The sequence below is a fragment of the Ursus arctos genome, unplaced genomic scaffold (genome assembly GCF_023065955.2).
Source record: "Ursus arctos isolate Adak ecotype North America unplaced genomic scaffold, UrsArc2.0 scaffold_30, whole genome shotgun sequence".
NCBI lineage: Eukaryota > Metazoa > Chordata > Mammalia > Carnivora > Ursidae > Ursus > Ursus arctos.
This window is the reverse complement of record NW_026622986.1, coordinates 3474485-3487037: the sequence shown is the minus strand read 5'-3', so window position 1 is coordinate 3487037 and position 12553 is coordinate 3474485. Positions and strand designations below refer to the sequence as shown.

Sequence of the window (12553 nt, the reverse complement as noted above, 5' to 3'; positions counted from 1 at the left end):
TTAATATAAACCATAGTTTTATGGGCCATTTACATTTCTAATTTGTTGTGATGAAGATTTGATAACAATTATTTATGAACTTATTTATTTGCCTCCAAAATGTCATCGATACCATCACTACAAATCTTATTAGGTTATACTGAGTTGACAAATCTAGATAATTTTATAGCATCTGAAATTATTCTGTTATTAAATGTCAAATATATGTAGTCATCTAAAGATTAAGATTTTATGGTGTCATGTGCAGATATTTTTATGATATGTTTTTTATGATTATTTCATGAAAGTCATGGTATCTTAGCTTACTGATTCTGAAATGGTTTATTTAGGTAGTTGTAAGGGTAGAGTGCTGTTGTCTTAATTGTGGCTATGTCATTAATGTTTTATGTATTACTCATTCCCCAGAAAACTCTGCAAAATTTCCACATTTACCTCTCCAAAGATACCCATGTCCCTCTGAAGTATACAGTAGGAATCTCAGGAGAGACAAGCATTGAGAATGACATCCATGGCAATAAAACAAACAAACAAACACAAAAATACAAAGATTTAATCCAGGAAGTTAAGTATATTCAGTTGTGGTAGCTGATGCGTAATGAATCAGCTCTAATAACTGACCTGTGGCAAACCCATGAGAATGCCACCCTCCCCACTACAACTGGGCTTTGATTTTTAGGCAAGACAGCAAGTCTTCAACATCCTGCTTCCATAGAATGGATGGCAAGAGTCCATGATCTGTAAATTGCCATCCTGTCTGAACAGTTTTGCCCACATTGCACGGGGGCTACCATGAACAGTCTGTATAGCTTGTTTCTAAAGGCAGTATTTAATACTTAAGAGTTTAAGAATATCCTCTTGTTTTCCTCTACAATATTTTTGTAGCCTTATTTTTATTAATTTCTTGATTCATTTTCCAATTCCTTCTAATCCCAAGTTCATAACTGATATGTATTGATCCACAGACTTTGGCTCTGTAAAATAAATTTAATACAGTTTGGATTCAAAACCATGATATTTCTATTGAAAAGCTCATATGTCTAATTGGTCTTTAGTAGACTTAATAGTAGCTACTAGTAGAGCTAATAGCCTAATGAGGCTAATAGTAGAGTTGTATGTCATCTAGGAACACGTAGAAAACACATAAGGCCCATTATGAAAACATCCTTCTTGAAACAAACAAACAAACAAGCTACTTGAAGCTTCCTTTTGGTTTATAGAAAACTGCTAGTTGGTGCTATTGGAACATTGCTGTAGTTCTGGCATAGCAAGCTTGTATCACAGTTGTTCTTTTTTTTTTTTAAGATTTTATTTATTTATTTATTTATTTATTTATTTATTTATTTATTTATCTCAGAGAGAGAGAGAGAGAGAGCACAAGCAGGGGGAGCAGTAGGTGGAGGGAGAAGCAGGCTCCCCGCTAAGCAAGGAGTCCAATACAGGACTCGATCCCAGGACCCCAGGATCATGACCTGAGCCAAAGGCAGACGCTTAAATGACTGAGCCACCCGCGTGTCCCCACAGTTGTTATTTTTCACAGATAGCAATTCTCTGGAAGTATTAGGTGGTACATATAAACATGGGCCTGCATTATTTTCTTACCTATTTAAGGGTGTTGATATTTGATTAAAATAACACATATTTATAGATCTTTACAGAATCTAAATAATAGCATTTGAAATTGTTTTCTTTCTCTCTTTCTCCACTCACTGCTGTCCATGCCCTCGGTGTGGTTATTCACAGGCATTTACTTCCCTGACCAGCACTAGCCCTAGAAATATGCCTTGTCTACATGAACTGTTCAGGAAATAGGAAAAACATATGAAACATGAAAAAATAATTTTCTTTCCTTATGAGGGAAGCAAAAGAAAAAAGTAGCACAACCCCCTTTATTCATTATCATGTCTCCATTTTGTTGTTTTTAACTATTGCAGCTTATTGCCCTGAGTCCTTTTGCTCAAAGGCCTTCCAAAGTTCAAGACCATGAGATTGCCCAGGAAACCAACCTTTAGAAAAGAGAAACTCAAAAGACAATTTGCTAATGGAGCAGAAACTGGTGATGGTTACAGGGGGAAAAGCAGAAAGTGAGTCATAGCCCCTGATTCACTGGCTGGATAGGTAAAAATGAAGAGAAAATTAATTAGCAGTAAATCTAGCAGGAGATTGAACAGGGTACTGGAGTAATTAGCCTTTTGCTCTAAATGCACTCTCCCTGCCTCACAGTGGCTGTGCTGCACTGCCTGGCTAATGAATTCTCCTGACCTCCTGCCAGAATTCTGTTTCATTCCCAACAGACTAAGGAGCACCTTGCTATATTTTTGGAGTTTCCAAGCCTCTTGGGATTTCCTGAGCTGTATGACTTTGACCTATCTGGGCAAATATACAAGGAGGACTGAGGTGAAGATTTTAGTGTTAACAGCGAAGCCTTTGCAGATATACTCCAAAGAGAACTGCCCCAAATCTGAGGGCTCGTGAGGAGTTAACCAGCACCAGGAGAAAAATCACAAAAGATATATGGTCTCATTTCCTACCCATTTTGGAATCACAACTTGTTTGTTTTAAAATTATTTTTAGTGCCCTAAAGGTACTGATTATATAATTTAACAAAACCTAGTGATTTTCTTTCAAGAATTCTGTGATTTAATTTGAGATAAATAGACAGTCTGACGTGTCCATAGGAAAATGGCTCTCTATCGCTCTATCTGTATTGGAGAAAAGAAGGAAAAAAAACAAACGTGGTTCCAAGATCAATCAGTCATTTTTAGAACAAATTACTTTATATTTATTGGGCATAGTTTATATTCAGAAATGATTGTTTTAGTAATGCGTCTAGTTAGAAAAAAACTGAAGCCCGCCAGTCAATGATTCTAAAAAGACTATTTCATTGTGATTATGTTTTTTCAATAGTCACTTGTAAATCTTTCTAGTTGTCTGAAAAAATTTACTAAAAAGTAAGATTTTTCTTAGACATAAAGCACAGTCATGTGCTAATAAATTTGTTCAAAAATCTCTGATCCATTTATTCATTAAGAAATCATTAAATTCTTAACTATTTATGGAGGACAGGAAAAGTGAGTACCCCAAATATAAAGCTGATTAGAGACAAAGGATCAAATTCACTTATGCCAGACACTTTAACCACTTCATTCCTCTCTGTTTTCTCTCTGGGAAGAATTTAATAAAATACATTGGCTTAAATGAACCTGTTTAGTTTGGTTTGTTCCAGAACTTGGCTTGGATACTAACAATGAGTATATTTTCACCAGGAGGGATGCAGGCAGAGGTAAGGGATGGAGAAGTGCTGGTTGCCATGCACATGGATGTAGGTAATTTTGTTTTGTATTTGATGTTCAGTGGACTCACAGACCACACTGATGGTAACACTTGCAGAGTCAAGTGTAACATCATCTAGTGTTGGCTCAGATCTCTCAGCTATGTATAAGACTAGAGAGCACCTCTTAATCTTCTAGAACTTTGGTCGGGTCTGAATATCAATTAATTAAAATAGAGGAATATACGGGGCGCCTGGGTGGCTCAGCCGTTAAGTGTCTGCCTTCAGCCCAGGGAGTGATCCCAGGGTCCTGGGATCTAGCCCCGCATCAGGCTGCCTGCTCCACTGGGAGCCTGCTTCTTCCTCTCCCACTCCCCCTGCTTGTGTTCCCTCTCTCACTGGCTGTCTCTCTGTCAAATAAATAAATAAAATCTTAAATAAATAAATAAATAAATAAAGGAATATAATCCACAGTGATTACATAGAAATTAGAGAAAAATTGCAGAACTATTATGTTACTGGGTAAAATCTGGGAGTTTTTTTTTAAATAGAAATGGTCTAGAGTTTATTATCATGTTGAAAAAATAATTTGATTTATAAATATATTCTTATTTACTAGAAGATAGGTAAAAATATATATGATCTTTCTATGGTATAAATCTAGGGTTGGCAAACTACATTCTGCATGTTTAATACAGCTAACCAACTGGTTTTGTAAATAAAGTTTTATTGGAACACAGCCCCACTTATTTATTAACATACCATCTATGGTAGCTTTTGTGCTGCAATGACAGAGTAGGTGTGGCAGAGCTCATGTAGCCCACAAAGCCTAAAATATTTGGCATCTGGCCCTTTACAGAAGTTTCCTGACACCTGATTGTTACTGATTTAATGGAAATATATTACGTTTATTAGCCTCTCATAAAATATAAATTCAGTGTTATTTATTAATTGAATCTGAATGTCTTTAAAATCTTAAACAGTAGAAGTAAGAATTATGACTTTCTGAAAATAAAAAATCTAAGGTTGTACATTTTTTTTCAGAATTTGATCTTTTATGGACTTTTCCCCTTTGGTGATGGGGATGATTTCAGTAGCATTCCATTTTTTATTTTCATTTGGTTGCCAAATAAGCACTAAACTAGACTTAGCTGATCAGAAGTAGATTCTGCAGCTTTTAACTATGGAATTCCTGATGGTATGAAATATCTTTAGGTGTTCTGTGTGGATACAGACACCCTTTTGAATGGAAAACTTGGTCATATACTAGATTTAAGAAGTTACTGCTAAATTGAGTCCATAAAATAGTTGGTGAGCACTTACAGAGTACCAGTCAAAGTCTTTCCTACCCTGTCAGATTCCCAGGTCGGGAGTGTGGTGGTGTCTGGCTGGTCATGCTTTATTCTTATTACCCTGGCATAGCAAAATGTGGATAGAGCAGTACTCTCAAACCTGAATGTCTGAAACAAAGAAACAAACAAACAAACAAAACCCTGAATGCTAGAATTCCAGTGACCTCCTGGGTAGACCTTGATCATATTTCTTAATCTCCTGTGCCTTACTTTCCTTGTCTGTATACATCTCACACAATGACTTGAATGTAAAGAACTTAGAACAGTGTCTAAGTGTGAAATGCTACCATCATTATCCTCTAACTGGAATGTCAGAAGCAGGTAAGGGTCTTTTCAAAGTAGTAAAATAATTATTAAAAAAAAAAACAATTTTGCACATTCTATAGGGATTATAGTGGATTCATCAGAATATTCTTAGAGAAATTACTTGAATACAATACTTCTTCTGAGGGCAGAACATTTCTCTCTTGCTCTCTCTCTCTCTCATTTTTCAGTTTTAGGAAATTAAGAAAGGTCATACATATAGTTTGGGTCTTATGTACAGTGTCTTGGCCTAGGCAACACCTGCCACATTTTCCCCAAGTCCACAAAAGAGATTATTTTCCTGACAGAAACAAGAAGTCTAGCAAGTCAAAACATTACTCAATAGCTTGGTTAAGGTTATCTTGTTGTCAGACATGCATGTTTTTACCTGTATCATATCTCTGAAAATGTGTGGGGTAATACATTTAACCACGGTTTTGGATAACACAAGTGAAATAGCAGCCCAGCCAAACAGATTAAAAGAACAGCTACGGCAGTATATAGTATGAGCCAATTTTTTAAAATGTTTTATCTTACCTATACAACACATAACATTTTTATTGTGAAAACAGAAAGGTGAGTGTTAAAAGGGCCAATGTGTGGCACTTAAAAAGAAAAATGTCCAACATAACAAGTTCTCATGTCAGGGCCTGCACAGAGTCACACCTTTAAGCATCACTCAGAGGTTGGCCTCTCAATGGGTTTTATTTCCCCAAAGAATAGTTTTGATCTGCTAAATGTAAATTCTGCAGGAAGCATCAAAACCTTAAGGCTGCAGTATAACTTTAAATTGACCCAAAATTTAAATGTACAATGATGCAACTCTTAGCCAAGAAAATGAACAGTAGAATGAAAAACCAGTTCAAGGATCAATATTGAAGGAAATGCCAAAAAAAAAAAATGTTTTTAAAGATATACTTCCTGCAGCTTTTGTATTTTCTTTATATTACAGAGAATTTCTTTTCTCACAGTGGGATTTTAAATTAATTTATAATTATACACACTTGCAGGGGATGAGAGAGAAATGACCTAATTATAGACCAAATGGATACCCTCTGGCTATCCTGCAATTAGAGCTACTGGGGTAATAGATGTGCTTTATCCTGCCTTGAGTGGACTCAGTGGTTAACCTGGCAGTGAGTGTTGAAAGTGGTTCACATAGTCCACAGCAAAATGTCAAAATTTGTGCAAATTATTTGGAAGAAAAAATAAACAGATAAAACTAAACTTGAAAAGTGATTGTGAAACTGAAACTTCCCCTGCCCTGAACAGATATAAGCACAAACTGTGACCATCAAGAGAAAAAAAAAAATAAGCAAAGAGTTTTAATGCTGTCTCTGTATCTAACTAGATTCTAATTAGTTACAATTATGCTGCCAGGGAATAAAGCTACAGTGACACTGAAGAAGAAAATGCCCAGTTCTAACATAATTCCCACCATTTCTTTAGATTTCTCTTTTTTGCCGAGATTTAGTTAGAAACGGTAGAGGAAGCAAAAGGTCTTAACAGGTATCTAACAGGGTCACTGAAGCAGCAAATTCCTTTTTAGTAATTCTTTGGCCTCCTTACTTTTCTCTCTGTACACTCTACAGCAAAGGGAATAATTGCTTTTATAATGTGTACTCAATTCTTGTCCCTTCTTCCAGCCAAGAGGGCATTTCTCTGCCTGTTCTTTCTGTACCAACCCCAAACAGGATACTTAACCTGCAATTTGAAAAGAGCTATGTTCTTTGTCTAGTTAGCAAAAATATTCTGGCTATAAAGTTCCTAAAACCCATATGAAACATTAAGCAAATGATATAAATGACATGTCAATGAGAAGGAGAAAAGGAGCCAATAATGTACTTTTCATAAGTTGGGAGAAAATCAGCAGAACAGAATATTTTCATGTGTGTACGATGGCTACACTGAGTATATAAATGAGGTGAGGAGATTGTGACCCAGTTTACGTGTACTGAGGTGAATTGCGATGGTGTGTGACTGCTGACCGCAGAGGCAATTCTTACATTTGAAATGATTAATTATTTGGTACCCTTCTCTGTTTTCTTATATCTAAAATGGGATTATCTGAAGCTGTGGCATAGTAAATACTTAAGGGATAAATATTTTATAGCATCATTGATACATTTATGTGGTTTTGGTAAACAAAACTATGTAACATTCTTTTAATGAAATTACACATATTTTAGTGTGAGCCATTGGTCAAAAAACAGTTTGTCTAGATTTTCTACCTATTATTCATGCAGTACTGTTTCTTTTTGAATACAGGAAAAAAAATTTCAAGTGTTTACCCAAATCTTGTAAAGTGAAATCATGAGATATTTTATTCTTTGATTCCTGTATAAGGGATATAGTCTAAGAAGAAGAATCATTCAAGCAAGTCAGAAACATATTACTACAGGGAATGGAAAAAATATTGGAGATTCAAGTGACAGTTCTAACTATATCAGAATGGAGTGACCTGAAAATATGTAAAGTGATAGAAGATGAAGGTTATTTAAGAAACTAAGTAACCCAATAGAAGCAATGAAGAACAAGTTGGATATCTCACAAAACCAAATAGGTAAATCTGATGGCTGTACATCTATGTAACATTCACAATTATTTATTGTGTGCCAGGTGTGTGGTGGAAAAGACAGAGCATGGAGTTTAGAGTCTACAGGGTGAACTGGACCCAGACTCTTAGGAAAAAGATAGTGATGGTAATTTTAAGAAAATTGACACAAATTTTGCTTCCATTTTCATGTTGCTAAATATAAGTGCAAATATGCTTAAAGATGAAATAGCCAGTGGAATAAAAATAGAAAACAGAACTTCCAAATTAGAGACCTCTGGAGTCAGACTATCCAATTCCATTTCCCGACTCCACCACTTACAGAACTACTCACCTTAAGTGGTCTCTGAATATTTTTTCATCACTTTTTTCCTCTTCAAAATGGGTATATTAATGGTACCAACTTAATGTAGCATTAAATCGGTTAATATACGTTGAAATTTGGGGACAATACCTATTTTATTTATCCTTTAATAAATGTTGGTTATCACTGTTACAGTTATCATTAGGGGAAGAAGAAATTGGGCAATGGCATTTGGCACATGGATGCTTAATGAATATTTTGAGTGATGTAATGAATTAATATGGAAAAATACAAAAAAGTAAACAAGACATTTTAATAAAGAAAAACATGAGAAGTCTGAAATAAAAAACACTTATTAAAATAAATGTAGGTAAAAATTACTCTATTGAAAAATTAGGACTTTATATTAATAGAAAGAATGTCCATATATATTCTAAGACATCACTCTTCAAACAAAAATGAAAGAACAATGCTATACGACACAAGTGAAGACCAACAGAAAGCAGGTGAGCAATAGCAACATCAAACAGAGAAGAATTCAAACTAGACACATATTAAATGTGAGAAAAGAATGTTATTTTGAGATAGAAGATATGGTTTAGAATGAAGATGAGCAGAAATGTACCACTATGAACCTAAAGTATTCTACCATATTGAAAGGAATAACTTGCATAAATATAAGGAGAAACTGTATGATCTCAAAGTAAGAATGTATAATATATTTGTCTTATACTTTACCAATTAAGTAACCAAAAATGTTAAGTAGTAACTCTAATGGTTTTAAAAATCCATGCCCCTTTTTGATAAATATAAAAATCTCACACCATTTTTACATGTTATTTGAAATTTCAAAATGAATTGGATTATTAGTAAAATAAAATTGATGATAAATATAATTTTTGAGATTATAGACACTGTATAATTTGATATACCAAGCAGGAGTTTGTGGCAAAGAAGTTGAAAAAACTACTGTAATACAGGATCTGAGTAATGTAGTTATGTTAATTTAAAAAACACAGATAATCTACTTCACAAAGAAAACATGTTATTTTTAAATATTTATGATGTATTTATAAAAATTGGTAATAAAGAAAACATGAATACATTCCCCAATGCGTAGTTTGAAACATACAAAACACTATTTTCACAAGCCGCAAAGCAACCTCACATAGACAAACCTAATCAGAATCACACAGGCTGGGTAGCCCTTGCAACAGAGCTGTAAATTCACAAGTAAAGGTTAAAAGACATTTTCCTTTGGAAAATAATTTTTTAAACACCCTTTAAACGCATATTTATTGGTTCAATGAGAGAACAAAAACCAACATTTCATGCCATTTAAAAATTCATAGCAGTGAAAAACAGTATATACTATAATCTTCAGCATTTGTTATCAGTCTCTATTGTCTGTGTGATTCTAGGTCCCCATTTTGTTTATACCAGCACATCACTACCTTTTTTTTTCTCTTGAATTGAAGTTTTTGGTAACAATTTGTTTGAATAAAGGGTCTCACTATTAAGAATCAACTCCAGAACCAAGAGAGAACAATTTGTTGACTTAAAAAGGAATAAAACAATTAATAAATTAAATGGAGACCTTAATAGAATTGATAGATAAACTCCAGAGCTAGAAAATCTAACAAGAAAGCCAAATGAAAATTCATGTTCTGCCATTAAGAATTAGACTATATAGACATCGTTAATAAAAAGCAAACATTAATTTAAATTTTGGGCTAATGTATTTGTGTGTGTGGGGAGGGTATGTATGAAATATAAGTCACTCAAAGTGAAGCGATAAGATTTAAAAAGAAAACTCCCAAACAAAACAAGTGATAACAAAGTAAAGCACTCCTTAGTAGAATAAAAAGTATAAAGAATGAGACAAGTCACAAAAGAATTTATTCCTAAACCTTTGGTTTTAAAAATGAGCTCTGTCAAGCATTCAAGGAACAGATAAATTCTATGATATTAGGGTACTATTGAAAGCTTTACAATTTCCTGAGGCTTGATACTTCTAAAAATCACTAAGATATCATAGAAAAGAACACTGTATATTCCCATATGAATATGGAGGAATATAGATAAAACATTTCTAAAAAAATCATTAGCGTGTTCAACCAGATAGTGTACTTGGAGGATGTAGTACACAATGCACTTCAGGATAGTGGTTAATTTGGTAGGACACAGACAAAAGGCTGACATCCGTGGACAGACATAAGATACTGGAAATGCTCTTATTCCTCGCCGGGGTGGAGATTTGTTGAGAGTGTTTTTTGAAGTTATGTTTTATAACTTACACATATATTGCTGAAGTTCTTTTACATGTATCAAATATTACCTTAATTAAAAATAACAGGAGAAAAAAGAAAAGAAGACTATACATAATAGATTTTACTTAGTCCGAGAATGCAAGGCAGGTTAACCACTGGCAAATATAGTAATGTGATTCCTCATATGAGTGAGAAAAACGGATGGCCATGTGACTAATTAAAAAACAAACAAATAAACATTAGTTACAATTCAGCAACCATTCTTGTTTTTTTTAAAGATTTTATTTATTAATTTGACAGAGAGAGAAACAGCCAGCGAGAGAGGGAACACAAGCAGGGGGAGTGGGAGAGGAAGAAGCAGGCTTCCAGCGTAGGAGCCTGATGTGGGGCTCGATCCCAGATCGCCGGGATCACGCCCTGAGCCGAAGGCAGACGCCCAACCGCTGTGCCACCCAGGCGCCCCCATTCTTTTTTTTTTTTAATGTAACAGAACATGTAATTACATTAGTTTCCCATCAACACAGTAGTTATTTAATGATAACTATATTGGCCATTTCCATTGGTTGGCAGGAGGCTCTTCCACTAAAGGCTCTTCCACTATCATTTTTCTTGCCAGACCTAGTTCATTGCAGCCTGAAGAATCACCTCGTCTAGGTAGCCATCCTGAACTTGGTCTTCTAATTTCTTAATATCTGGTTCCACATTAACTAGACTTAGCTTCTCATTTGTAATCTGTTCTGTATACTTTCTATATGCTGCATTTTTAGGAATTTGTGTAAGAATCTTTGTGTACAATATTCTTAGCCTCTAGTGTGGACTTTCACATATAGTCAATCCCACAAGGCCAATGGTCTTCTTCAGCAAATCAGCCATGACAGCCATTCAGCATCTATTCCTATAAAATTTTTTAAAAGACCAAATCCATGGTAAACCAGGTACAATTATGTAATAAGATGTTTTGTCTGAACCAAGAGCAGGTATCATGCTGAATGGAAGCACGTTCAAGGACGTTCTGTTAATAGCAAGGACAAAATACCAATGCCTGCTTTCACCTCTACAGTGAACAATTTTCTGGAAGTCCTAACTGGTATAAAAAGAGAATAAAAAGAAATAAGAATCCATTCACTTTGGAATGAACCTGTCATTAGTTACTATTTCTTTTTTGTATTCTAGAAAACATAAGATAATCAATTGCAAAATCATTTGAACTAATAAAAATTTAAATAGGTGGCCACTTATTTAGTAAATATACCAAAACATAATAGCTTTCCTATATATCAGAAAATACAATAGAAAAATAAACATCATATTCACAATAGCAAATAATCTATAAATTATTTAAGAATAAACTTAATAAAAGACATATAAGACATATGAAATTATGAAACTACATTGAATGTCATAGAATAAAAGCTGAATAAAAGAAGTGGCATGCTTTTTCCTGGATAGTAAGAATAAATAATTTAAATGTATAAATCTTTAAAAATTAATCTATATACATAATTCTAATTTAAAAAACTCTTGGTGTAGTTTAATTTTTGATAAAATCACACTTAATCTTGAAGAATAAATATGAAAGAATATGGTTAGGAAAATTTTGAAAAAACATAATAATTCATTTTATCACATATTAAAACATATTATGAAGGTATAACAAATAAACAACATTTTTCTAGAAGTAGATTAGGCATGGTGTTCCAGTCAGTTCAGCATCTGACTCTTGGTTTGAGCTCAGGTCATGATTTCCTGGGTTGTGAGATGAAGCCGCACATTGGGGTCTGCACTCAGCGAGGAGTCTGCTTGAAGATTCTCTTCCCTCTGTCCCAACCCTCCTCAGTGTGTGCTCTCTCTCTCTTTCTCTCCCTCTCTTAAAATAAATAAATAAATCTTTTTAAGAAAAGTAGATTAGAGTAGAACCAGACCATAATCTTAAAATAAATTGAGACAAGTATAGATAAAAATATAGTATATGACCCATCAAGCCATAAGTATTATGGTATTAAAATATAGTATTATGAGCCATAATATTATGGCTCATTAAACCATAAAGTAAAAAGAACTATTTATTTAATGGTATTACAAAGCAAGCTAACCATATTTTATGGACAATGTTATGGCATACTTCTACTGTAACTAAATTTAAAACTACCCAAAAATTATAAAACACTTGATGAAAATTGGTGGATATACAAACGATTATCCTATGGGGTCAGGCCTTTCTATGCATGGCCAACTGTAAAACCATAGCGAAATGTTCATAGATTGGCAAAAACCATAACAAAAGCCTTAAATAAAAACAGAAGATAAAACAAAAATTTCAGAATGGCAGAAAACCACTATAAACAGTACTAGAAAGCAAACCACAAATGTGGAAAAAATTCTGGTGTCTATATGCAAATGACCAATTATGATATGTAAACATTTCTTTCAAGTTGATAAGTAAAGAAAGAACATCTTAATGGAACGTTGAGCACAAGACATAGCATGGAATTAAAAATTAAT

The 12553-nt window shown here is 34.0% G+C and overlaps 1 pseudogene; it reads right to left on the bottom strand.

The window, feature by feature from the left end:
* Positions 1-10570: 10570 nt before the first annotated feature.
* On the bottom strand, positions 10571-10971 carry LOC113248833 (NADH dehydrogenase [ubiquinone] 1 alpha subcomplex subunit 5-like; annotated as a pseudogene).
* Positions 10972-12553: the final 1582 nt, after the last annotated feature.